The sequence below is a fragment of the Dendrobium catenatum genome, unplaced genomic scaffold (assembly GCF_001605985.2).
Source record: "Dendrobium catenatum unplaced genomic scaffold, ASM160598v2 fragScaff_scaffold_1228, whole genome shotgun sequence".
NCBI lineage: Eukaryota > Viridiplantae > Streptophyta > Magnoliopsida > Asparagales > Orchidaceae > Dendrobium > Dendrobium catenatum.
In genome coordinates this window covers 606,711-634,351 of record NW_021319690.1, presented here as the reverse complement: position 1 = coordinate 634,351, position 27,641 = coordinate 606,711, and the positions used below count along the sequence as shown (strand labels likewise).

Sequence of the window (27,641 nt, the reverse complement as noted above, 5' to 3'; positions counted from 1 at the left end):
GTTCTATTTTCAGCAAACACTCGTGTAACTGAAATGAAACGCGAAAGGGCGGGCTTCCATTTTCGGATTTGGCAGGGCGGCGATTGAAAGGATACGCGCTGCAGCTCTCAGATTCGGCAGATGAGAAGCATCTTTCTCGCCCATTTTCGCACGCCTCCAGCTCTCGCGACTTCTCTGTTCGGAAGCTCAGGGGCGGAAGAATTCTCGATTCATTCCCATACAGCCCTCCCTCTCGTCCGTCTCTCGGCTGTTGGCACACGCAAGAGGCGGAAATCCTCCTGCTCCGTTCTCTCTTTCGTACGACACGAGGAGCTGGAGCTCCCTCCCGTTTGCCCTCTCTCCTGCGAGACCTGGCCGGAGCCCGTCCAAACTCCAAGCCGCCGGCTCGTCCCCGCTTGCAAGGTGAACTCCTCCTCCTCTTCTTCTTCCTTTTCTTCCTTTTCTTCTTCCTTTTCCCCTTTCTCCTTCCCTTCTTCTTCTTATAACTTCTCTCCTCCTCTTATTCCAGATTTTTTTTTTCTTTCTCCCCCCTTCTTCTTCTTCTTCTTCTTCTTCTTCATCTTTCCCTTTACCTCCATTTCCTTATTCCCCTTTCGTCTTCCCTTTCTCAATGAAATTTGTGTTTGCCATTACTTTAAGTATTTGAGCATGACGATTTGTACTAACAAAATTTCGCTCTTACCATTGAATATTCATACTCTCATTTTTTATGGCATTGTACAACTCCAAATGAAAGCTTTTCATCTCAAGCTTTCTTTGATTTCTTGCATATAGCCATGAAAATTTTGTTAATATGTGACGAGTACTATTTTAATGTTAGATGTGTCCATGTTGTTGGAAACTTGATAATAATTTGCCCATGATATGCATTATACAATTTAAAGTCTCATGTATAGATTAAGAAATATTATGAATAACTGTCATTTGTTGCCAAACATGATTTCTTTATGTACAAGATATGAGCACTCCAATTAACTTGATTTCCTTCTTAGTCTCAAATAATTTAGATAATGCTACTAATCTCTTCAAGGCCTTATTGAGCCATTAAGTTCAAGATATGAGCACTCCAATTAACTTGGAAGATTATACCTGCTTAATAAATATAGCTCCAATTGAAACAAATCATGTTCCCTTATCCATACAAATCATAGTTTTTACACTACAGGAAAACCCGTTATTACCGGCGGACTAAATCCGCCGGAACACATAGATAATCCGACGGAACCTTAGGTTTCCGGCGCACGTTTCGGCGGAAATTCATACGCCGGTTTCGGTCGCGTCGATAAATTTTTCCCGACGAATATAATACGCCGGAAAACGTTCCGGCGCACGTACCGACGGATTACCGGCGTAAAACATCGGGTTGGTGCCGACGACTTGCAACCAATAAATTCCGGCGCCATATGCGACGGTAAGTTTCTGTCGGATTGTCTGCCGGTAAGTACCGGCGGATAAAACGCCGCAAGTTCGCCGTAGACAACCCACGGCTTTGTTTGCGGCGCAAAATCGGCGCCGGAAATAGGCGTCGGAACTGGCGCCGGAAGATGCGCCAGTAGTTGCCGACGGAAGGAAGACGGCGATACGCACGATACAATTCGTTGTATCGTTCTTTCCACTATTGTTAATTACCACTCTCCCACTATTGTTCACATGATTAAAATACTAGTAGAAAATTTATAAGATGAAACCATTTATGGTTTTTCTTTTCTTTGTTTGAACTTTGAAGTTATTTTGTGACAAAATTCCATAATCTTTATTATTGTTCAATTCTAGAATGATGGTCTCTACAATTAAGTGATATATTGACATCGTAGTACTATAAGGTCATTCAGTTGATCACCAGCCAAAAGATTCAGCTTATGAAGCCTAATAACTGAATCACCAAATACTGGCTATTGCTGAAACCTACTTCCCAAAATAATACCATAGAATCTATGAGACACGGACATGAATAATGGGACACAGACATGACAACATATGCATGACAATTTGGGTTCAAACCGAAGTTGAAGTCGAAGTTGAAGCAGCCACCTCTCTATTTAAAATTTATATGAGATAAAAATTTTTATCCTGCATTTCTATGTGTTGGAGGAGTGTCCTATCATGTTCATCACATGTCCGCCCCTTGTCCAAAGTGAATTGTGCTTTACATGGACCTGGCATAATTTTGGACATGTCGAGACATGTTGGAGTCATGTCCATATATGATACATGTCTGACACATACATAAATGGCATTTAAAAATGCCAGTGCTTCATAACATAGAATGGAAGGAAATCAAAGTTTAGTGAGAACTATTAGCAATTTTAGCATGATACTACTACTTAATGCCGACATGTAAATGTTGAACGCTTGAATTTGATAGGCCATTTCTGCAGTAAGAGAAGATTGGCTGCGATATGATTTAACAAAGAATTGTGGTAGCAATTTTTTCAATAATGATTAGAGATTCAATCTTAATGTTATCACACTTGTAATAGTTTCTAGAATTAGCAAATTCGCATATATGGTAGGAATCTGATGGATGCAGGCTAGCGCTTTGATTTAGATTTCCATAGTTTCTGTTAATCCAAATAGAAAATCCCTTGAAAAAAAAAATCAATATTACCAAAAATGGTGCATCAGTCAATATAATTGAGGAAGAGGCACTCCTCGCAATTTTTAATATTACTCTTATTTCAACCTCGAACAGCAGTTTATTTCAGTACAACAACAACAAGCCTTTATCCCACTATGTGGGGTCTGCTACATGAATCCTTTTTCTCCATTCTCTACAGTTAAGAGTCAAATTCTCATCTAAATCTAATAAAGAAATGTCATTTCTAATATTTCTAATCAAGTCTTTTTAGGTCTGCCTCTTCCTTCTTAACATAAGTCAAATCTAATACATTTACCTATGTTGCATCGATACGAATACGACAACACAGATACGACACGATACAGATATGAAACACGTCAATTCTTAAAAATATAGGATATGGGTACGATGCGGACATGACATTATAATTTATAAAACATATATAAAAATTAAGAAAACAATCAAAGCATAATATTTGAAATTACAAAAAAATGAAAGTAACAGCATTTGTAGCCTTGTAGCTTATAATATCAAAATAAAAGTAAGCATTAAATGTCTAGTACAACAACATAAACATAAACATAAATTTTCTAGCACATGAAGTTTCAACTATTCAATAGAAGGAATGATATGATTAGATTCTTCGGTGATTTGTCTTCAAACTTCTATATCATCTTCAATAAATATCATAGCTTATAATTCAGGCTCATCAAGTGAAAGATTAGCAATTTATAATATTCCCATATCATCAAGAGATTCAAATTCATCTAGGAAATGAGAGAACCTCGCTCGCAGCCACGGAAGTAAATACGACGGATCTTTTTTTTTTTTCAGATTTTTTTTGCTCCTTTTGAAATTAAATAGTATTTTAATTGGATATGGGAAAGGCGTATCCGACATGTATCAGTACCGTATCGGAGGTGTATCAGTGTATCGGTGTATCAGATACAGAACGCCTTCATAAATAGGTGTATCGGTGCAACATAGAGATCTACTTTTCATTGGAAGGCCGTTGTTTTATGGGACCAAACCATCTAAGGCGACTCTCTCTAATCTTATCTTCCATTGGAGGTACTCCAACCTTTTCACATATATGTTCATTTTGTATCCTATCTGTAAGAGTAAAACCACTCATTCACTTGAGAATCCTCATCTCCGCGACACTTAACTTAATATTATGCTTCTATTTTAATGGCCAACATTTTGCACCATAAAGCATTGTAGGTCTCACTATCATCTTATAGAATTTTCTCTTAAGTTTGAGAGAGACTTTTTTATCACACAACAATCCCGATGCGTTCCTCCAATTCAACCATCCAACTTGAATTCTACTAGTAATATCCCCATCTATTTCACCATCACTCTGAACAATAGACCTAAGATATTTAAAATGTGTACTCTTATTAATGACTTGATTGCCTAAAGTCATAATCCTCCTACTAGATCTATTATTACTAAAATTACACTCCATATATTCAGTTTTAAATCTACTCAAACGAAAGCCTTTAGACTCTAAGGTTGACCTCCATAATTCAAGTTTACCTTCAACTCCCTCTCCAGTCTTATCAACAAGAAGAATATCATCAAATAAAAACATACACCAGGGTTTAACCTCTTACAAATGTCTAGTGAGAACATCCATGACTAAAGCAAAAATATATGGGCTTAAGGCTGATCCTTGATATAATCCAACTTAAATAGGAAAATACTTGGTCAAACCACCTTGTTTTTGAACACAAGTAACAGCTAATGCATATATATGCTTAATAACTTGAATATTAACATCATTAACCCCTTTCTTATGTAGAATTCTCTATAACACTTCTCTTGGAACTTTGTCACGTGCTTTCTCTAAATCAATAAAAATCATATGTAGATCCTCCTTATTCTCTCTATACTTCTTCATCAAACCTCTCATTGAATGAATAGCTTCCATAGTGGACCTACTTGACATGGATCCAAATGATTTTGAGAAACATTAGTGTCACGCGGCAACCTATGTTCCATAACTCTCTCCCATAATTTTAAAGTATGACACATTAATTTAATTCCTCTATAATTCGCATAATTTTATGCATCACCTTTATTCTTAAAAATATGAATTAATACACTCATAGAGAAAGGTGTATCGTTCAATTAATTCTAGTGCATAAACTTAGCTACATATATCATATTAACAGCAAGTATTACATGATTCAATGGTTCGGTGAAGAATCATTTGTTTTGGTGGCTTGAGGCCAGGAGTTCACAATGTTAAACTAATTATTCTTTTATCATATGTAAATTCCTTATTTCGATCAACTTTCTTCTAAGTATAAATATTTTGATAATCTGTGATAGTTGTACTTCCTGGTATATGAGAAAAATCAGCATTTAATGATGCACAAAGCGTTCTAAATGTCTTACTTTCTATTGCTAAAAAAGGCAACTCATCAAAATAAATTATTGTTCTAGAATAAGGTGGTTGTATTTAAAAGGTGGGAAATTGTTAATCTTTTAAGATATGTTGCTAAGGAACATAGATTAAAATATTTTAAAGAAGCGAAATCTGATGTGTGATAAAGATGACTCCTTCCATGAAGATTGCTGTAGAAGTTATAGGAGAGTTTAGACATATACATATACTAATAAGGAGATTTGGAGCTGAAGTAAGGAGATGTAAGAGGTTATTAAAGAAAATAAAAGTGCTTTTAAAAGTCAAAAAATGAATATTATTGACACTCATAATGATTATTAGGAAGCTACAAGTCTTGCAAAGAGCTCAGGGAGTAATGCAAGAGCTACAATTTAATGATTTATATAATAGTCTTGTATTAATGAAGGAGAAAAGTTTGTTTATGGAATAGTTTGATAAGATATATAAGATCTTGAGAATTTTGATCAATTTTGACACTTTATAATTTAAGATAATAAGATCTTGGTAAAAGAAGCAAACACCAAATAAAGATGAAAATGTTACTTTAGAAATTACTAAATGTGAACTCAGAGAAAAAAAAAAATATTTTGAAAGAGCATAAAATGAACAATATAATTAAGTATAATTAAATTGATTTAAGAAAAGGAAAGTGTAGTTAGCTCTACAAAAATGCATAATGGTAAGGCTTAGGTTCAAATAAAGTTATGTGGGCTATTGCAGTGATTTGGCTAGTAAAACTTTTTCAATAGAATTATGAGGATAAGAGCATGTTAAATAATTGGACAAGCACTTTGATATTGATATTTAAGAACAAATTTAATGTTCAAGGTTATTCTAACTATAGATAAATAAAAAACTTAAGAGGCAAACAATGAATTTCTATGAGAGTGGTGAAACATATGCTTTGTCAGACCCAAGATCTAAATGGAAGAATCGTTCTTATTCCTAGTTAATCTCATCATCAATAAGTAAACACCCAAAGCCAACTAAATATCCAACTACAACATTATAAACAATTTATATTTCATCAAAAGAGTCATATACAATAATTCAACATAACTTGTTTATAATATCAACTCATATATATAAATGACTGGATTATAAAAGAGTAGTTGTAAAATAGAAACATACCTATAGTTTGAAATCTTTGACCTTATCACCCTTTTAGCTCTACTCAGTCGGGGCTTTACTCTTTTCTTGAAATAACATATACATATACAGGGTGACTGGTGACCAAATTACTTTCTCAGTAGGTTATTTGAGACCTACTTAATAATTCAACATTCGTAATTAAAATAATTTGCATGAGACATAAATAGGAAAATTTTTTGTTCAATTAAAATAATATGGTAATTATGCACTGCTTTATTTATAACATGATTATAACAACACACTTAATTATAAAAAATAGTTACATATCAATAATATACATTTATTGAACTTGTAAGTGCTAGCAACATGAACTTGTAAGTGACAACAGTATAATCAATTCTTGAACTTGTACATGGAAACAACATGAACTTTATTCTAACATGAACATAACTTTAGAGTGAAAGGCATGAATTATATGCAAATTATGCAAAAATTGATTCACATGCATATGTCCTAATGCCTTTTTATATCTCTACTTCCACTTGATTTTCTCACGTCTGTTAGAACAGATGGATGAATTACATATAGCTCGATTCTCCATATAACTTCACTTTATTTATACATCAACTTGTTCATCTCACATTTGATCAAAACAAATGGAGGAAATAAAATACATGTCTGCATAGGTCCTTATAACTCCAGTTGTATTGCACAAAATATGAATCAACTACAACTTGTATCACTTCTTTTCTCCTCATATATTCTCCAACACATGAACATGACATGTACATTTCATTGATATGGCGGTTCATGTCGGTTCCTGTTCCACAGGAACCGCCTATTAAGGCGATTTAGAGGGAACCGCCTCAGCTGGCCCCACATGGGCCAGCAATTTGCTACAGAAGGCGGTTCAAAACCGCCTCCCTCCTACCTAATTAGGCTTGCCGCTTATATGTGGGGCCCAAGGGATTTAAATTTATTTGAATTTTTTTTTTAGGAAAGGGGTGGGCGTTGGAGAGCTTATAAATAGGAGAGGTAGGGGGAAGGGAGAGGTATGCTTAGATTGGAGTTTCTCTTGGATTCTCTTGGAGTTTGAGGGCTTTAGACCTTGCATCTAGAGATTGAGAGAGAACGATCCTCCTCTCGAATAGAGGATCAATTGTATCTTGCTTTCTTGTTGGTTTGTTGTTTTTTTTATTGCAATTATATTGTTTTTGGGGCTGATTACGCTCAGATTTTTTCTTATCGATGTTTTCTCTCCAATTAGCGATAGGTTTGCTTGCGAACTCAAGTATTCCCTTAGGGTTACTTGCGAACTCAAGTATTTCCTATCAAATTGGTATCAGAGCAAGTCTCGGGACCGGTGGAGGGCTGATTTCAACGGATCCCAGCAGCAGTTTTTCACTCCAAATAGGAAGAAGTTGTTGTTTTTCTTTTCCAAAATCCTGATTTTGTGAATCTACAAACTCCAGATTGTGATGGCGGCAAAAAAAGTGGATGCCTTGGAGATGAGTCAAATCAAAACAACAGTGGAGGAAAGGATCTCTTCAATAGAAGGACAAGTCGCCGATCTTCGAGAGATGATGAAAAAAATGTTAAAAATTCAAAACCAAATGGTAGCTTCAGTGGCAAAAGGGAAGGAGGGAAAAATTATGAATTTTGAAATTCGTAGGGAGGAAGATGAGGTGGAATTCATGGAAGGAGAGGGCAGAAGACCCCATCTGGAGTCTGTCCAGAGGGAAGAAAGAGGAGGCGGATATGGGGAACGCCATGAGTGGTACTATGGCTGCCGAGACGCTGATTTTGAAGAAAGAAGGGGGGATTTTGAAGGAGGTTGGGGCTATGACAGGGCAAGAGAAGACCGTGAAACTTGGGGTTCACCTAGAACTTGGGAGAGGTGAAACTATGGAAAAATTTGGGGCAAAGGGGGGTCAAAGGTGAGGAAGTTGAAGATGCCCATATTTGAAGGAGAAGATGCGTATTGGTGGATTTACAAGGTGGAGTGATACTTCGCTGTCAATGGGCTGACGGAGGAGGAGAAGCTGACTGCAGCCGGATTGTGCTTGGAAGGGAAAACCCTCTCGTGGTTTTAGTGGAGAAACCAGAGGATACCGATCAGGAACTAGAGGGAATTTAAAGATTGCATAATAGAGCGTTTCCAAACCAATCGGGGAGGAGACTTCTATGAGCAGTTCTTTGCTCTGACACAGGAGGGATCAATAGCAGATTATCGAGAGCAGTTTGAGTACCTAGTTAGCAGGTTGGAGCGACTCTCGGATACAATATTGGAGGGAAATTTCATGAAAGGGATGAAAGCGGAGATCCGAGTAGCAGTGAAGGTTTTGATGCCCCGTGACTTGGGGGAGGCCATGAAGTTCTCAACTGGTGGAAAATCAGAGGAATTTGGAGAAGGGAGCCAAGAGTAGCAGCACTGGGGCACGTACAGGATGACAACCACTCATCTCGTACCTAAAGATCATGCAACAGAAGGGAGCAAATAGTCCACCAAGAGGAAAACAGGAGGAGGGAATGGGGGAAATTTCAAGCGACTGACAGAGAAAGATATGCAGGAGAAGAGGGCTAATGGGTTGTGCTTTCGAAGTGATGAAATGTACACACCAGGACATCGGTGCAAGGACCAAACTTTTCAGGTTCTCACTGTCTGCATTGACGAGGAAATTGAGGGAAGTGAGGAGACAGAGGAGGAAGAGGAGAAGCTACACTTGGATCTGGCTGAGGTTTCCCTAAACTCAGTGGTAGGATTTACTACGAATCACACCATAAAGGTGAAGGGAGAGGTAGAGGACAGGGAGGTTGTGGTGCTTATTGATAGTGGGTCTACCCATAATTTTATTTCCACCCAGGTTGTAGACCAATTAGGAGTGAGATTGGTGGACACTGGCTGTTACGGAGTGATGATGGGTATAGAGCAGATATAGAAAGGTCAGGGGATTTGCAGAGGAGTGCAACTAACGATCTAGGGGATACAGTTGAGGGAAGACTTTCTTCCACTCGAGTTGGGGAGCACGAACTTCATCCTGGGGATGAAATGGCTGCAAACTTTGGGAGACACCAAAGTAAATTGGGGAGCACTCACGATGGATTTGATAGTGGATGGAATAAAGGTAGTGATTAAGGGGGATGCAGGGCTTTTCAAATCCCTGGTTTCTCTTAAAACGATGGTGAGGGACATCCAGTTGGCAGGCAGAGGATATTTGGTGGAGTTGCACAGTTTGGAGGGAGCAAGATTAGAGGAGGGAGGAGACACACCCCTCTCCATTCAGCCATTGATTCAACAGTTCTAAGAGGTGTTTCAGCCACCTCAGGGATTGCCACCATAGAGGGAGCAGGAGCATGCCATCGTGTTGAAGGAGGGAGTGTCGCTTATCAGTGTTCGGCCTTATTGCTACCCTCAATTCCAGAAGGATGAAATGGAAAGGTTGATTAGAGAGATGTTGGAGGTAGAGATCATCAGACCCAGCATCAGTCCCTTTTCCAGTCCCGTTCTATTAGTGAAAAAGAAGGATGACAGTTGGCGTTTCTGTGCAGAATATATAGCACGCAATAAGGAAACTGTACCTGACAAGTTTCCTATACCAGTCATGGACGAGCTGCTAGATGAATTGAGTGGGATCGTGATCTTTAGCAAGATAGACTTGAAATCGGGTTACCATCAGATCCGAATGAAGGAGGATGTATCCAAGATGACCTTTAGAACTCATAAATAATATTATGAGTTCCTAGTGATGCCCTTTGGCCTCACCAATGCTCCCCTAATTTCCAGGCCCTTATGAGTAAGGTTTTCAAATCTTATCATAGACAGTTTGTACTGGTATTCTTTGACGACATCCTGGTCTACAACAGGATAGAGGAGGAGCACTGGGAGCATTTGAAAAGGGTGTTAGAAGTACTGCAGGAGCACCAGCTGAGGGCTAATTTGAAGAAATGCTGCTTTGCACACGCCAGTGTAGAATACTTGAGCCATGTGGTATCAAAAGGAGTGGCTGCAGATCAGTCCAAAATTGAAGCAATGCTAAGGTGGCCAATGCCAAAAAATTTGAAGGTGTTAAGGGGATTCCTAGGACTGACGGGTTCTACAGGAGGTTCGTTAAGGGGTACAGTTCCATAGCATGGCAACTCATTGAACAATTGAAGAAGGACGGGTTCTTATGGGGAGAGTTGGCCACTTCAGCATTTGAGAGCTTGAAGAAGGCGATGACTACTATATCGGTCCTAGCCTTGCCAGATTTTAGATATGGAATTAGGAATGAGGAAATGGTTAATGCTTTTAGATATTTATATAAAAATCTCAAAATTGTCCTAGCAACACAATACTGATCTCCCAAGCACCACTCCTCTCACAAGGAAATTCATTCCTGAAAATTTCTCATAAACAAAGACCTTAGCGTTGCAGCACTTCCTAAAAAGCAGAGAAGACAGCGCCGCAACGTTCTCAAGGACTTAAATTATTGATCATCCAGACTGAGAGCTTAGTGCAACAATGCTCCCAGAAAATTTTCTAGTTATAAAATTTCTACCTAAATTAAATTCATAAGGATTCATAAACACGTACATAAACATAAAATTCTTACCAAGTTTAGATCATTGCATATGAAGTAGGTATTGTAGCAATGAATATTATGTGCTTGTAAAAATATGTTAATTTTGGAGTGCAAATCTGATTTCATACAAAAATTTCTATTATTGAAACAATTTTTATATTAAGATAATTAATTAAGAGGTATAGAGAATAAATAATAGATCCTTAAATGATTTGTATTAACATAGATAATGCACGTGATTGAGCTATAAAGCCCAAAAACAAGTATTTTAGAACAATTTTTATTTTATATCAACAAATAATTGATTAATTAAATTATAGATGATTTTTTTTTTAATGAAAATAACTATTTAATAGTGGTTACTAGACTTGAATATTGGATTAATAATAAAATGATATTAATGAATGGATGCTTCCTTTAGATTTAAAAAAAATCAGTTAATCATGTGGGGCCCATCTATCTTCCTTTGAATAAGAATTCATGAAGGCATTAAAGAGCCGCATGGAATGGAAGCTATACGAAACAATGTTTTATCACTGTAACAGGAGGCGGAAAGAAAGAATTTTGGGATTCGGCAAAGAGTAGCAGCGGGACTGTTGCAAAACCGCAGAATTCACTGTGCTGGAGACGGTACAGTGCTTTTTGCTGAAGAGAATTTGGCACCGTAGCAGCAAAGGGCAGAAACAGAAAATCTTATATTAAGGCACGGCTTAGTGGCAGTGTAAGCAAAAAGGATTTCGGTAGGTTGGATCCCTGTAGCAAGGATCAGAAGTCTCCTGTAGCAAGAGGCGGAGATAGAGAGTAGGGTTTAGTTAGTGCAGAATTTCTGAAACAGATTTCTGTTTACATAATTAAGGATCATTTATGCTGTACATGCTATAGACGGGAATTGTTTTGCTGTGAAGAAACTAAAACCAAAAGAGAACATTAAGTGAGAGTTTGGAAGAGTAAGAAGTCAAGAAAAGTTTAGAGGAGAAGAGAAAGGAAAGAAGGAAATTGAGAGAAGTTGATAGAGGTAAGTAGTTCTTTGTATTACAACAGTTGTAGTTATCTTTCACAGTAAGGTTCTAATGAATGTATCCTAAAAGTGTTTAAAGATTCACCACATATATGAATAAAGAAAGTTTTGGGAGAATTTATCAGAGGAGGAAGTTAAGTGGTGTAGGATTGGAAAAGTTAACTCATCAAGAAGGTAAGTAATGCAATTTAAAGTTTAAAGAAAACTTTTGTAAATTTGATATTGCATGAATTTGAGGACAATAAGCATTACTAGTTAGTTTCCTTTTTCTAAAGGATATTCATAGTCAAGTTTCCAAATATGAATATCCACTTACATAAATTTATTATGTGAGTTTAAATCAATGTTTATTATGTTTACTTAAATGTTTTCTTGTTGATAATATTTTAGAAGGAAGTTCTTTTCTTTACTTATTATGTGCTTATTCATGTTATACAAATTATAATATGAATGATTAAGAAAACATACTGCAAAATAAGTATGATTTATGAGTATGGAAAGGGTATTGAATATCAAGTATTGAATATCAATTTAAAAGTAAAGATTTGACTAAAGATTTATGTATAAGTTATCAAGGCAGGTGGGGCAAAATGGTTCCCATATATTAAACTGTTTGGTAAGTGGGGCAAAATGGACCTCAAAGAAATGAAATCTACATAGCAGGTGGGGCAAAAGGGACCTCTATGTAATTCAATGGCGATAATGCCAGGTTTACCTGAGCTCCATTGAATATGTTTATAAATGAGTAGCCAAATCTTTTAATAAGTAAAATTGATATTCAGTATGGATTTAAAAGGAATTACTGATTAATGTCAAATGAGATTTTATGAAGTTTTCTCTAGTAGTCTAATTTTTATTTATGTTTTCAATATTTTGAATTGTATAATCATGCAATTTAAATGCTATTTAAAGTTGCATAACCTATGGAGCCTCATAGCTCACCAGTATTTTATTACTGGCTGTTGTTATAGAAAAGGGAAAAGGGAAAGATGGAAGAAGACTAATATGCAAGTATTTAAATTTTATGTTAATGTTTATTCTATGTTTGAAGTTTACCCTTGAGGTTAGTAAACAATTTTAAAATAGTATTACTTTGAATTTGTTTAAATTTTCTTAGTGACGCTATACTAGGTCTCTGTTGAAACTTCGGAATTATTAGATGCTTATTTTATTGTATCAGATGATGTTTATATGATCTTTTATATAGATCTGAAATGAATTCAAATGAATGAGATGTTTAGCAATGAAAATGTTATGTTTATTCTTGTTATACTCTACAGTACTGTTAAGGATACTGTGGGGTGTTACATGAGCACCATCATAATTGATTTGGTGCATATTAATGTAGAAATATTTATTAAAGGAATGTTGTTGCTATTAAAGATATTTATGATTTAGCAGGAACTAGTATTATAAATACCTGTGGAGTGATCTAATAGTTGACCATAATGTAATATTTGATATTTAATTTTAATGGCTTTGATGTTAACAATTATTATTCAAATTTATTCGAGGATAATGTGGTACCGAGTTGTGATGGGTTTAAGTATTTTGGATTTCATGTAATAAAACTGGTGGGTTGAAGATAGTTGGAGAAGTAAATTGGGTGATTTATGTGATGAGAAGATATCATTGTGGGTTGAAGATAACTGCAATAAAACTGGCAATATTGTATAGATTTGATTGTTGGGCTGTGAAAAAATCATTAATACCTAAGTTGAGTGTGATAGAGATGAGAATGAAACGTTGGACGTTCGGCGATAAATTAAATAATGATTATATTAGGGGAAATGTTAGAGTGGCTCTCTTAGAGATAATATTGAAAATAAATTTAGGTGATTTGGAGATATCAATGAAAGATAAAAAAATCACCTATTGGACAAGCTGATAAAATCAATATCAAAGATTAGGAAGGTAAACGAGAAGACCTATGTTATATGGATAAAAGTTTTTACAGGTTTGACTTCTTTGATAGAATTTAATAAGAATGAATGAAAATGAGGATTCATATTGTCCACCCCAAATAGTTGGAAGAAGGATGATGATGGTGATGACGGGGGCCAAAATTTGTAGGTGAATGTATATCAAACAAGCTTATTATGAATGCATTATCCTTACGTTTATATAAATCATATCATGGTTTTTGCTCTTTGTTTTGATGTTCTTGAAATAAAAAAATTAATTTATTTTCAAATAACTATGACATAAAAGCCTTAAGATGAAGATAATATCATTCGTATTGTTCAAATAAAAATAATGACTCTAAGCATGTTAGATGTATTTTTATTCAAATGTACAACTTGATGAAATTAAGGTTGTTGTGCATCTCAATTTTAAAGTGTTCTTATGTGGTGCTTTATGCATTTATAAAATTTATAAAACTCGACTTAACCTGTATCATGAATATGTTGAAGAGACATGCAAGTCACTCTAATGCTAGTTTGGAAAAGACATAAAAATGTGTTTAGTGAGTATTTAAAAGAAAAAGAGTTATTGTGATATATGGTATATTCATTTTCTTACAATATTAGGAGATTTATAAGTTGCTTCTTGGGTTGCTGATAAAGGTGAAACTAAACCTCATGTAACTATTTATATTTTACAGTGGTGTATGATGAAATCTAGTAAATTTTATCAAACTAAATTCACTGTACTTGATATTGCTTCTGTTGAGATTTATTGGTAAAAGTTTTTTTTTTGTCCTTGATAATATTTACTAATGGATCCTTTATGAAAATTTTAACATTGAACATGATAAGCTGATTATCTTTTATTAAATTATGATAGAGAAATTAATAAGTTCTCAACAACCTATATGGCATTTATGTAAACTGAAATTTAATACTATTATTTTGTTATCCCTTTCTTTATTTGCATCATACATTAAAAAAACACTCCATACTATTTTAACTTAAGAATGATCTAGAGCCCAAAAACGATGGCGGTGAAGGAGCGATTGCATGTACGTGAAATAGAAAGGAAACAAGCTTCCAATATTTTTCCAAGAAGAGTTTCTTCTTATGGGCACAACAGAGTCCGAGGCCTTCGCGTTAAAAAAGTTGCTAGCACCTACGGAACTCTTCTTGCGCGATTGGCTTCCTCGGGCTGAAGATGGCAATGGTGGTGTTGGATCCCTCTGACACAAGTAACTTATCCAGATGTTGGTTTCATAACTCTTATTGCATCGTTCTTATGTTTTTTCCAAATTATTTTGGTTTGATTGGCAAGTTTCTATGCCAAGCCCTAGTTTTGGCCCCTTCCAAGTTGATTGCTATTGCGGCGGCGGCGTCATTAGGTGTAGATGAGTTTTAACAATATTTTTGTTTCTTTGTGTTTTGTGATACACATGTACTCTATACTACAGTTGTGGGTTTTGGATTTTTTTGACATAAGCTCTTGATTAGTAATTTTTTTTGTGCATTTATTATGAATTTTAGAGTTATGAGAGCTCGGGGTACTTATTGCAACTGGTTAAATAATAAAGATAATCAAGGGGCCGTTTGGGTGCAAGTAGGACTTTGTAAATTATATAATTTCAGATTTGTTAAATTCCAAGGTCAGTTAAGCCAGTTGTAACATGTCACATGACCCATATACAATTAGTAATCAACAAGCAACATAAAGCTTCTGATGTTTGTATCAGTTAACTTGTAGACTTGTGAAAAGAGTTTGAAGGCACCAACAAAGAAGAGCCCCTAAAGAATGTATTAATTCATTTGAATGGCTCCTAAGAAATCCAATAACACTTCCGCAAGCACACACGAAAAAGAGCGCAACGAGTGCAATGAGTTCCCTACGAACATGAATGGAAAATATACAGCAACCTATTTGCAAGCAACAATAATAGATAAGTTGAGAATGAGTCGACTCGCCATTCAACATGCAAGAATGAAGCAGTGGTGAATGCAACTTTACCAAGGATCAATAATAGTATGTAGACAAATGTATCGGCCTTCCATGAAAATTGAAGGGCCGAGGCGCAATGAATGAAATTCTGAGGGCACAAAGCACATGTATATATACCCAATCTTGCAAACTATCTAGTTGAAATTTGACATTAGTTTGCACAATAGTCATGCAAAAAAATATAGTAGCCCGTGCAATCAATGATAGCAGACACATTGTAAGAACAATGGGTCCTCGGTGAATGCAAACATACACCAATGTTGTTATTTGCAAGCGGTTATGAGAAGCTCATCACGAATGAATGCAAATTGCTTATGGATAATAGTTTAAGTTCCAAGAGACACATAGCAGTTTACACATGGAAGATGGCAAATGGCAAACTATGAATATCACAACATCCCTACAACCAACCGTAGTGTTGAAAATTTGCTGCAAATGTAGTAACTACCTACGAACGCTGGATGTCAACATACAACGGGCATAGTGGGTTGTCGACGACACATGTGGGGAAATCAATGGTGAATACAACTCACCCAATAATCAATATCAACTTATGAATAAATACATATTCACATGTAAGCAATGATAATGGATATGTTGCAGAAGGGGTAAGACTAGTGCGAGCCCCTACGAGCCGTTGTAGGAGATTCCCCATTTATACGGTATCCCACTTATAGATGGTGTTGAATAGAATGCATAAGGACTATGACGAGTGCAGGCTCCGATGAATCGATATAGAAGACCCATATAAGTCCAAAAATGCCCCCACACGTGTACTAAAATATGTATACATATAACACAAAGAAATACATGTGCAATCGTAAACCTGTATGGGCCCCAACGAGCATGTTATTGGTATACATGTGACGTTTGAGGATATTTTATGGGTCAAACGATAAACCCAAGTTCGAGCTCGATCATTTTATGCGAGTAAATAGGAGTCGACACGGCTCGAACGTTAAATAAATATACGATCGTGGCATTGATCAAGATATTTTGTTTATAGTTCATCTTAGGCCTTCAAGGTCTATTATAGGAATGGTTCACTAACAAAGGCATAATGCTTACAAAGAACGCGATCCTCTATCGTCAAATAGATAGAGTTGACAAGGTTCAACCCGCAAATGAAATTCCTTATAAATACTTCAATGATGGCCGTGTTGAACATAGATCTCAATTGAAGGGATTAATTTCAAGCCTTTAAATGCTTCTAAATGCTTATAAAATCCCTAAAATACAAAAATAAAAATATTTAAAATTGAAATCAATCGTCAACTACTTAAAGCAAAACTCATCCATCTTCCGCAACAATTTGTCAAGGTGGACATTTAAAAATAAACTAGCTGACAAAGAGGTAGTGTTTGGTCGAGAATATTTCTAGGATTCATTCTCAAATCATCTCCTGCCAATAAGGACGTGACACGTGTCCTTAAACCGGTAGTTTTGCCTCCAAATGATGATCAGGGCCCTATGAACTTAGTGGTTTGTTGCCAAATTACACCATTAAATTATGGTCATGGCCAGAGACCGTATGCTGCCCAATGGTACTAAATCGTTGAGATATGAATCAAGAAGATATAATCGAAATGACACAAAGCCCTCTGTGAGCTAATATGGATTCAAATTCATCTGCTTAGGCAAATATTCACCACAGGTCTACAAGGTACTCTTGGACGAAGCAACCCATGGTTGCCGACAAGGATTATTCTATCCGGTTGGGTCGACTACCTCCTCTCACTAAGTAGACCAGAGACCACGATGGCTCGGGACGACAGAACAATGGGATCTTAATTGGCTCCATCATCCATTCCCCCACCATCTACTTTAAGTGCAAGATGGTGGAATTTCTAATTTTAAATATCAAATCCTCAAACATCTAAATCCATGCTGCTACTATATGTTAGATATCATGTATCTATGGATAGAATGTATTCATTTGTCTACTAGCCTTAATCAAAAGTTCTCTCTTGTCGTCGTGAGGGGTAATTAACTATAGGGGCTTGCACCCTCATTTTGTGAGGACTTTAGATCTGAGTTTTGGTTTATTTAGATTTTCCAACTGGTGATTTCAATCCGAATTCGTTTTTTAAAATGATTTGTTATTGGTTTGTGTGAGTATTTGGAATTTTATCACATCTAATACTTATGGATTTTCAGTTTTTTATGTGAATTTTAATTGCTATAGAATTTAATATTTCTTATTAGATTTCTTATGAATTTCACATTTTGTTAAATTTTAAATTAATGCCTGAAATGAAGTATACTTTTTCCTTAAAAGTGACTATTCTTTGTTTAAATAAATTAAAAAAAAAGAAACCAAGGACTATGATTTTTTATATATTTATGCATTTCATCCTAGATTTATATTAATGAACCTTCGATTATAAGATATCCTACATCAAAGGGGTTTAATGTGGTAAGAATGAAATTATGGGAACCAATGGAAGGAGCATGAAATAAGTTTCTCTCTTAGCCATCCCTAGAGTATAATTGTGCTTAGTTGTAGTCGATATATGTTTAAGGATGAAGCTTTTACTCTTAATGAGGCAAACCTCATAATTTTAAAGGTATTTAAAATATGGAGTATCTCCGAGATCTCATCTATAGAGTGTTACAGTAAACACTGTTGCTATGAAATCTTTGGCTAGAACGGAAAACACTCATGAATCAAGTGCAAAGGCCTATAATGGACTCCATGAGTAGAACCTAAAGTTTGCTTTATATCATGTGTGCTAGACAGAGCATGCTTGATAATGGACCTAATTTAAAACTATGATTACAATGTTTCAGATTTGTGCACAAGTTGGACGCACTTATTAAAGTTTCAAAGCTTGTTACAAAAATTGAACGCGCAAAATGATTTTATTTTTATTTTTCTTAATTTTAAATTTGTTTGCCTTGAATTTGAGTTTAAATTTTACTCTGAATTTATTTGGAATTTATAATTAAGTGGGGAATTGTTGAATTAATGCTTCAATTACTCCAAAAGTTTGCATGCATGCTATTTAGCCATTTTACTCTTTGATTTCTCATTTTATTGAAACAGCTAACAGCTTTGGTGGTTTCATGTTTTCCAGCAACCATCATATTAATTTGAACTTGCCTGAGTGGTTGTTTGGTTATGGTGTTTTTGGGTAGGGGTTTCAATTTTTGACATGACCCGAAAATTTGACTCGAACCCGACCTGAAAATCTCGACCCGTTTCAAAAATCGGGTCGGGTTCAAGTTAACCCTTTGAGCTGAAATTGACCCCAAAACTCGATTTTGACCCGACAACCCGAGATTGACCCGTTTTGACCCGAAAAGCGGAGATTGACTCTTTTTTGGACCCGAAAACTAGCTATTTTTTGTTGGTACCGGATCATTCAGGTCGTGTCGGGTTTACACATACCCGAAGCGACTTGGGTTCGGGTTCGAAAACCCTACCCATTTGCAAAAAGGGTCGGGTTAACTCGAATAGTGTCGGGTCAGTTTTGGGTTCGACCCGAACCTGACACGTGACCCAAAATTGACATCCCTACTTTTGGGTTTAGAGTATTTCAAATATAGGAGTTTCAGAAATATAGACATTTGGTTGGAGGAGAAATAAATTCAAAGTAAAGTCTTGAAGAATTTGAAACTCATCTCTTATTTCATTTTTGGTGTATTACAAAATTGCCCAATTTAGAACTATTGCTAGTTGCTGCCACTCCGTCGGTCGCTACAACCGTTAGATGCATTTAGAATGCGTTGCCGACCCCACGTAGTGGGATAAATGCTTGATGTTGTTATTGTTTTTGCATTTAGAATGCATTGAATTCTAAATAATTGCAAACAAATGCTCTTAAGGAAGAGGGAAATGTTGGGGTTAATTGGTTGTGGTTTTAATTTCTCATTTATTTTCAACATTTTTTATTTTCAAAGCTGGAGAATGTTGGCTTTGCTCAACGTCTATGATGCTTTCTTATATATGGTTGTTATTATTTTTTCTACTAGAAAACTTTTGGTTTGGGTATGTTGATGATTCTTTGTCTATTTCTGCTTCGTATGTTTTGAGAGTGGTTCACAAGCCAAGATGTTTGATTTATTTTATTTCCATGGGCAATTTGAGGTAGCATTAGGCGTATGCATTAGTTAGTTTAAACCAAAAAATAAAACTGCACTGAATATATTTGGTTGGTTTGTATCAAATGATGGTTCAATTATTGATTTGAGGGTGAGGGAAATTTTGATTCTGGTTATTGGATCTGATTAAAAAATTTTGATTTACCCATAAAGCGAAATATTATATATATTCATTTGAATTAATTGAATGCACACCTCTTTATTAGGATTTCAAAATTCAGTTAAATCAAAATTGAATTAAATGAATCAAGCTATATTGTAGTTCGATTTGATTCAATTCCTCCTATGATTTGGTCGGGCCAATTCTACATATAATTTAGTTCAAGAAATCATCAAAAATATCCATCTGAATCGATTAAATGCAGACCTCTAGGTGGTGTTAGTTCAAAAAGCCCAATTCATTGGTGCGAATGACCAATCCAAATCAAAATTGGTAGGGTTGTGTTGAGGATTGAAAGAGAATAAAACCAATAAACATTGGACTACACTATCCTAAGAAAAACATCCTGCTATGCGCTTTTCTCTGATGCCGCCTCTAAACTCAAGTTTTAAATTAGTTGTTTATATTCAATTAATCATGTTTATTATCCCGGATGATTAAAATAATTTCATGATTGCAATGTTTATCAAAGATCTAATTATTTTTGTTTGCTTTATCATCTTATAATGCATGACTAATATTATTTTATATTATGATTAGGAGAATACTGTTGAAATGTGATGAGTAATTAGGTGAGATCTTATTCAATTATCGAGAGTGAATAATATAGATTATAGAGAGAGGACAACTGCTCAATGCACTCCAAAAATTTTATAAATATTAATTCTTGCCATTTTGAAGATTTCACTATAATTTTGATTGTGGAGTTCTTGCAGCCCTAGTATTTCAAGTATCACTTAAAGATGGTGCTTTATAAAAATAAAATAAATTAGAACAACAAAAAATTATAATAAAACATCTTTAAGAAGATTATAATAACCATGGTTTAAAATTGCATAATAAAAGGCACACCTCAGCGCAATATGACTCCTTTACCTCAAAGCCCACACAATAAGTTCATGTTTTGAGGCTTACGCCTCAAGTTTAATGAGGCGCACCTCAAGGCACGACTCACCTCACATTTTTTAGGCGTTGCCTCTAAAAAAAACTAACATAACATATTTTTGTTCAGTTCGGACCCCCTCGAAATTGCCGACGTGGATTGCCTAGTGAGATATCGACGTGGCTTCAACATTTAAACCATGGTAAAGGTAAAAGGGCATAAAAATTTCATAGTTCATGCGGCGTTTCGGGTTTCAACTTCCGGCATACGTTTCAAGCATTCACTCTGGAGCAATTTGAAGTATTTACTCAGTTCCTTCTCAAATGTCGTCACTCCAAAGAGAAAGGTAATTTGCTGGCATGTTTTCTGTTCAAGTTCTGTGTATTTTATGCTTATGCTATGCGTATGTGTTTAGGGTTTTGAAGTTCTTCGTATTTTATGCTTACGCTATATGTATGCTTTTCTTCTCGAAACTTTTTAAATGTTTGATGCCATCGTATTTTCTCTGTATTTAGGGTTTATGTTGAAACATGAAACCTAATCCCTAACTAAATTTTAACAATTGCAGCGTTTTGCTGTGAAAGTTTTGGGTTTGACATGTTCTTCTTCTGGCTGTGAAATAAATTGGAGTACCGACAACCAAGTACATACGAAGAGAAGAAATCGCTTGTCGACATTGAGGATGAATTCACTGGTGTATATTATGTACATTAGTAGACTCATAGATAGGAATTTGAAGAAAAAGGATTAATGGATGATGAAAATTCTTTTCTTTGTGAGGATGTGACATCTGATGATGAGTGGTTTGTAGATGATGAAGTTGAAGTGATGCTGTCTGAATTACAAGATGAAGATTTAAATGTTGATTTCTTTGATGGTCTTAAAGCATCTACATCCACCACAACTCAAGAACAAATCAAAAAAGGTATATATATAATATAGTTTTCTTAGACTTTTATTAATGTATTACACTATTATTCATTATGTTATTCTTCAAAAATATTTAGGGAAGAAGAGGATAACTGATAATGAGGAATAATGAGCTGATTGGGAGATATTGAACTCTATAGGAGAGGAGAGAGCAGTTCATCATAATGATGATTCAAATGAAGACCCCCTTAGTGATGACTGATGAGTGATGACAATGCTGATGACTAGTGAGTTCTTATGTGATATGTCAATGTCATTGCTATTTATCTTGTGCATTTTTATGTTTTATATATTATTTACTCATTAGTATATATAAAATTTATCATTTTATGTTTACGCAATTTTTTGATTTTGAGGCTTATGCCTCAAAACGGTAAGCCTCGCCTCAGGAATGAAAAGCACCTCAATACCCAATTACGCAATTTTAAACATTGATAACAACAACAACAACATCAAACCTTTATCTCATTATAGGGTTGGTTATATGAATCATTTTTTTTATTGTCCTGTTAAAAGTGAAATTCTCATTTATATTTTCTAACCAAATCTTTTTAGGTCTATCTCTACTTTTCTTAACATAAGTCAAATCTAATACATCTACTTTCCTAACCAGGTCATCGAAAGGCCGTTGTTTTATGTGACCAAACCATCTAAGGCGACTCTTTAATCTCATCTTCCACTGGAGCTACTCCAACCATTTCACGTATATAGTCATTTCATATCATCTCTAAGAGTAAATCCAAAGCCAGTCATCTGCCTGAGCATCCTCATCTCTATTTAATGGCTAGCATTTGAACCATAAAGCATTGAAGGTCTAACTACCATATTATAGAACAAGAACATCATCAACAACAAGGCCTTAAGTTTGAGGGGGACTTTTCTTCACACAACAAGCCCGATGCATTCATCCACTTCAACCATCCAACTTGAATTCTACTAATAATATCTCCATCTATTTCACCATCACTCTGAACAGAACAATAGACCAATATATCGAAAATGTCTACTCTTATTAATGACTTGATCACCCAAAGTCACAATGTCCTCTTTAGATCTATTATTATTAAAATTATACTCCATATATTCAGTTTTAGATCTATTCAAACAAAAGCCTTTAGACTCTAAGGTTGACATCCATAATTCAAGTTTACCTTCAACTCCCTCTCTAGCCTTATCAACAAGAAGAATTTTATCAGCAAATAACATATACCAAGGTATAACCTCTTGCAAATGTCTAGTGAGAACATCCATGACTAAAACAAAAATATATGAGCTTAAGGTTGATGATCCTTGATGAAATCCAACTGAAATAGGAAAATATTTGGTCAAACCATCTTGTGTTTGAACACAAGTAACATCTCATGCATACATATCCTTAATGACTTGAATTAGTTGAATATAAGCATTATTAACCATTTCTTTTTTTAGAACTCTCCATAATACTTCTCTTGAAACTTTATCATATGTTTTCTAGATCAATAAATAACTTTTGTAGATCCTTCTTATTCCTCTATACTTCTCCATTAAACCTCACAATAAATGTTTACCTTCCATAATAAACCTACCTGGCATGAATCCAAATTGATTTTGAGAAACATTAGTATCACGCCTCAACTTTTGCTCAATAACTCTCCCATAATTTTAAAGTATGATACATTAACTTAATTCCTCTATAATTCGAACAATCTTGTGCAACACCTTTGTTCCTAAAAATAAGAATCATCACACTCATTCTCAACTCATTTTGCATCTTTTGTCTTTAAAATAATATTAAAAAGTTTAGTAAGCCAAGAAATTCCTCCATCTTTTAAACATTTTCACACCTTTTTTGAAATATCATCAGATCTAACAGCTTTTTCACACTTCATTTTCTTTAAAGCCTCTTTAAATTCAGTTTTACTAGTACACCGATAAAATAAAAATCTTTATTTTCATTTAGAGTGTTAAGGTTATTAAAGTTAATCACATTCTCATAATCTTTATTGAAAAGTTTTAAAAAATATCTCATCCACTTTTGTTGAATATCCTTTTCTAATAAAAATATTTTTTAATATTCATTATTAATATATTTTACTTGAACAAAATCTTTACTACTCTTATCTCTTTTTTTGGCTTAGTTATATATACATCTTTCATCATTCTTAGTATCTAATATGTTATATAAATTATTAAAAGTTAAAATCTTTGCATCACATATTGCTTTTTTAGACTTCTAGCAGATCTTTTTTATATTTTTTTTTCAATTATCAGAATTTTTACATCTAAACTAATTTCTATGATAAATCTTCTTATTTTTTATCTTTCTTTGCACATTTTGATTCCACCCAACTATTTTTAATATTATGAGTTTTTCTCTTTGATACTCCAAACATATTTTTTGCAACATTCTTAAATATTACTAGTTATTTTTTTCACACATAACATTAGCTTCTTTATGCACAGACAAAATCTTAAATTTTAGTATCATCAAAAAAATATTTTTGTTAATATTCATGTCTCCATATATTTTCAGAACAATGTTTTATTTTATTTTTTATTTTCTGCCTCTTCATCTTAAAGTCCAAAATTAATTATGCGATGTTGGATACATAAAATTTCATTCGGAATAAATTTACAATCTAAACGATTTATTTTTCTTATGAGAAAATAGTTAATATGAGTTTTACTATATCTATTCTTATAAGTGATGAGATGCTCTTCTCTTTTATTAAATAAGGTATTAGCAATTATAAAATCAAAAGTAAAAAAAAAAAATCTAATATGATCTTACTACACTTTCTTAGTCTCTCCAAACTTATAGCCACCACGAATGCTTTTAAAATCATCCACTTCTCTACCAACATGGAGCAATTATTACGTCCTCTGACCTGACGTAGAGGTACGTTCGGCCGCCAATAACATGTCGCCACGTGCTCTTACTCTTTACCGCGCGGCCCGACGACTTGACCCGGAGCGGAACCCGGGAATGCTATGTTCGCGATTTTCTCGGTATTGCTCGGTATTTGCTCGGTATTGCTTTGCAAAAAACGAGAAATACCGCTCTGTGAAGACCAAAACTATACAAATACCGAGTTGTACCGAGTTTTTCTACAACTCGGTACAACTCGGTATTTGCTCAGGATTTGCTCGGTATTGCTAGGGATTTGCTCGGTATTGCTAGGTATTGCTAGAAAAAACTAGGTACAACTCGGTACAACTCAGTATTTGCTAAGGATTTGCTCGGTATTGCTAAGGATTTGCTTGGTATTTGCTCGGTATTGTTAGAAAAAACTAGGTACAACTCGGTACAACTCAGTATTTGCTCAGGATTTGCTCGGTATTGCTAGGGATTTGCTCGGTATTGCTAGGTATTTGCTCGGTATTGCTAGAAAAAACTAGGTACAACTCGGTATTTGCTAGGTATTTGAAATATATCGAAAAGGTGATGGGATGTTGTTCAGTTCGTCAAGGATTTAAAAAAACGCACGCGCTAGAACCCAAAAAACAGCGGGTCGGGTCGGCGACTTTTCTTCATGCTACGTGTCACTAAAATATTGGTGGCCGAACGTAGAGGAGCGTACGTTCACCGGACCAAATAAAAGTTCACCAACATGACCATTTAAATCTCCTGTAATAATTTAAAATTTTTTTCTATAAGATGTATCTTTTATATTAATTATTCTAAGTTATTTTAAAATTTTATTTTTGAACTCATATCCATATCTACTTTAAGAACATAAGAATTTTATGATATTAATAATCTTAACATCAACAATAATTTTTTAAGTTATAATTCTTTCTTAAATTCTATTAATTTTTATAATATTTATGTTTTAAACTCTTATCCATAATCACACATGCACCATTTGTAGAGCAACTCTTGTCAGAATACTATAGTTTTAAACTTAAACTATCAATTTCCTTAGTCTTCTTTCCAACCTATTTAGTTTTTTTAAAGCATAGAATATTTATCTTCTTATGAATTATAATATCTTTTAATTCTATTAATTTTTCTAAAAGACAACTTATATTTAAATTTCTTATCCATCCCTGATATGAGAACCATTGTCTATATACCATTACACAGGCGTCGGTGCAACGGCTATTGCACACTTGTCGTTGTATTTATATCATACAAAGCGTTGCTTTCATGGAATCGTGCTAACATTAATACAATGTATTAAGGATTCCTTTAACATGATTATAAATATTGAATATTTTTAAGAGCTCCGTCCTTTTAATCTCTGATCAACCTGTGTGACTGAATAAGATATAAATTAGACTATAAAGCTTGACACAAATTAGATCGCATATGATAATCTCGCAAATATGATCACAAGTAACGTGAAACGAGCAGAAGGGGATAGCGGATGCAACATCCGTAGTACTTCAAATAAACTAGATGCAAGATTACAACAGCACATGCCGCCCTTTCAAATTGTTGGAATAAGGCTGATGATGATGATAATAATGAATACTTTGATTTTTATGTTGAATTTCACTCTAATATCTCTCACTGGATCTTACAATATCTCGAAGTTCGAGGATCATAGATACTGCTGGTACAGTGACATGACTATACTGCTTTTCTGCTGCAGCTTTTGCATTTTGGTAGTAAGCGTTTTTTTGGTGAAGTTCTTTTCCGGTTTGCTCCTTTACTTATTTCTTAAGTACCACATTTACTACTTTTTTTCCATAAATAGTGTTGTGCAAGTCCATTTGTTATATCAAAATACAGAAAGGCAGTCATTCCATTTTTTTGGGGAAAAAAGCACGGAAATTTATAGTATATGCTTCATTAGACGTTGATAAGTTGAGATGAGTGCAAGAATTGGATGAGGCCTGGTACACTAATTGATTGCTTCTCTTGGTGCTTAATTGTGAATTCGTTTGGGATGGCACTGTTTCTTAAAACAATTTTTTAATATAAAATTTTAATATTTATACTAGAAAGCTGCTTTAAGAAATCATAAAAAAATCATCCCAAATGAAGTAACAATTGGCTGAAGACCCAATAAGCTGACCAACAGTTAAGATGCATTTGTTATATTGATGATAACTTGATATTGAATCACATACGATTTCAGTGAATGGATGACGCTTGAGCTTTAAACTTATTGTGTCTCATGATAATTAGCTTTCAAGGAACCTTTTTAATCTGCTAATGATGTTATCTTCCTGCTCAATACGCTCACCCCTTAAGTAATCTGTTTGATACACTAGTAGTCTTGAGCGTTTCTTAGCAAATACCATCTGGGAGCTTGATGAGCAATGACAAAACCTTCACCATATCTGTAGCACTCTCTCCTTTTAATAAAATGGTCTTCTCTGTTGTCACAGGCATGGCAAGGAGCCGTGGACAATTCAGCGATTCTGTTTACTAGTATCTGGCAGTTCCTGAGATAAATACTTTACTGTCTCATCCATTTGGCTATTTTGATTTGCCCATACATCCTATTGTCCATTGATTTTATTGGTAGGTTGCTTTATTATGCCCTGCGGGAAATGTCAAATACAAATACAGAAATGGGGCTATGGTACATAAAAGATTTTTTTTTTTGTGATGAGGAACCGTCCTCTGGCACGCCTGGCTTCGCCGAGCAAGCTTGGCGGTCCGTAAACCCGGCCGATCTACAAGACCACCCATGCCACTGTACCCACAGCCGACACTTTGGAGCCCCACTGAGAGAATCCTTTGTTTAATTAATTTACCTGCTGTCATAATTGACTAGTCCCTATTCCCGTGGTCTCTGGTTGTCTATCTGGTCGCATCCTTGACAAGCAGTATGTAAGGAGGAAATAAGCAGACCCTGGCTCAGTAATTTTAAATTTCACATGTCACTGACAAAAGCTGAGGCTTGCAGTTAATTGTTTCTCACCATCACATGATCTGAAAACTGTAGCATACACAATTTTTTAGCTTTATTATGCCCTATTTGTGTATTTTTGATGCCATACTTTCTAAAAAACATGTAGATCATTGGTTGATATCTTTTAAAAGTGTTTTATTAGA

At 34.9% G+C, this 27,641-nt stretch overlaps 1 long non-coding RNA gene across 1 annotated transcript; it reads left to right on the top strand.

Annotated features, from left to right (window-relative positions):
- Positions 1–8: 8 nt before the first annotated feature.
- Positions 9–27,641, top strand: LOC110096371. Its single transcript, XR_003702307.1, has 3 exons — positions 9–402; positions 26,969–27,165; positions 27,197–27,641. It is a non-coding gene; the product is annotated as an uncharacterized LOC110096371 (long non-coding RNA).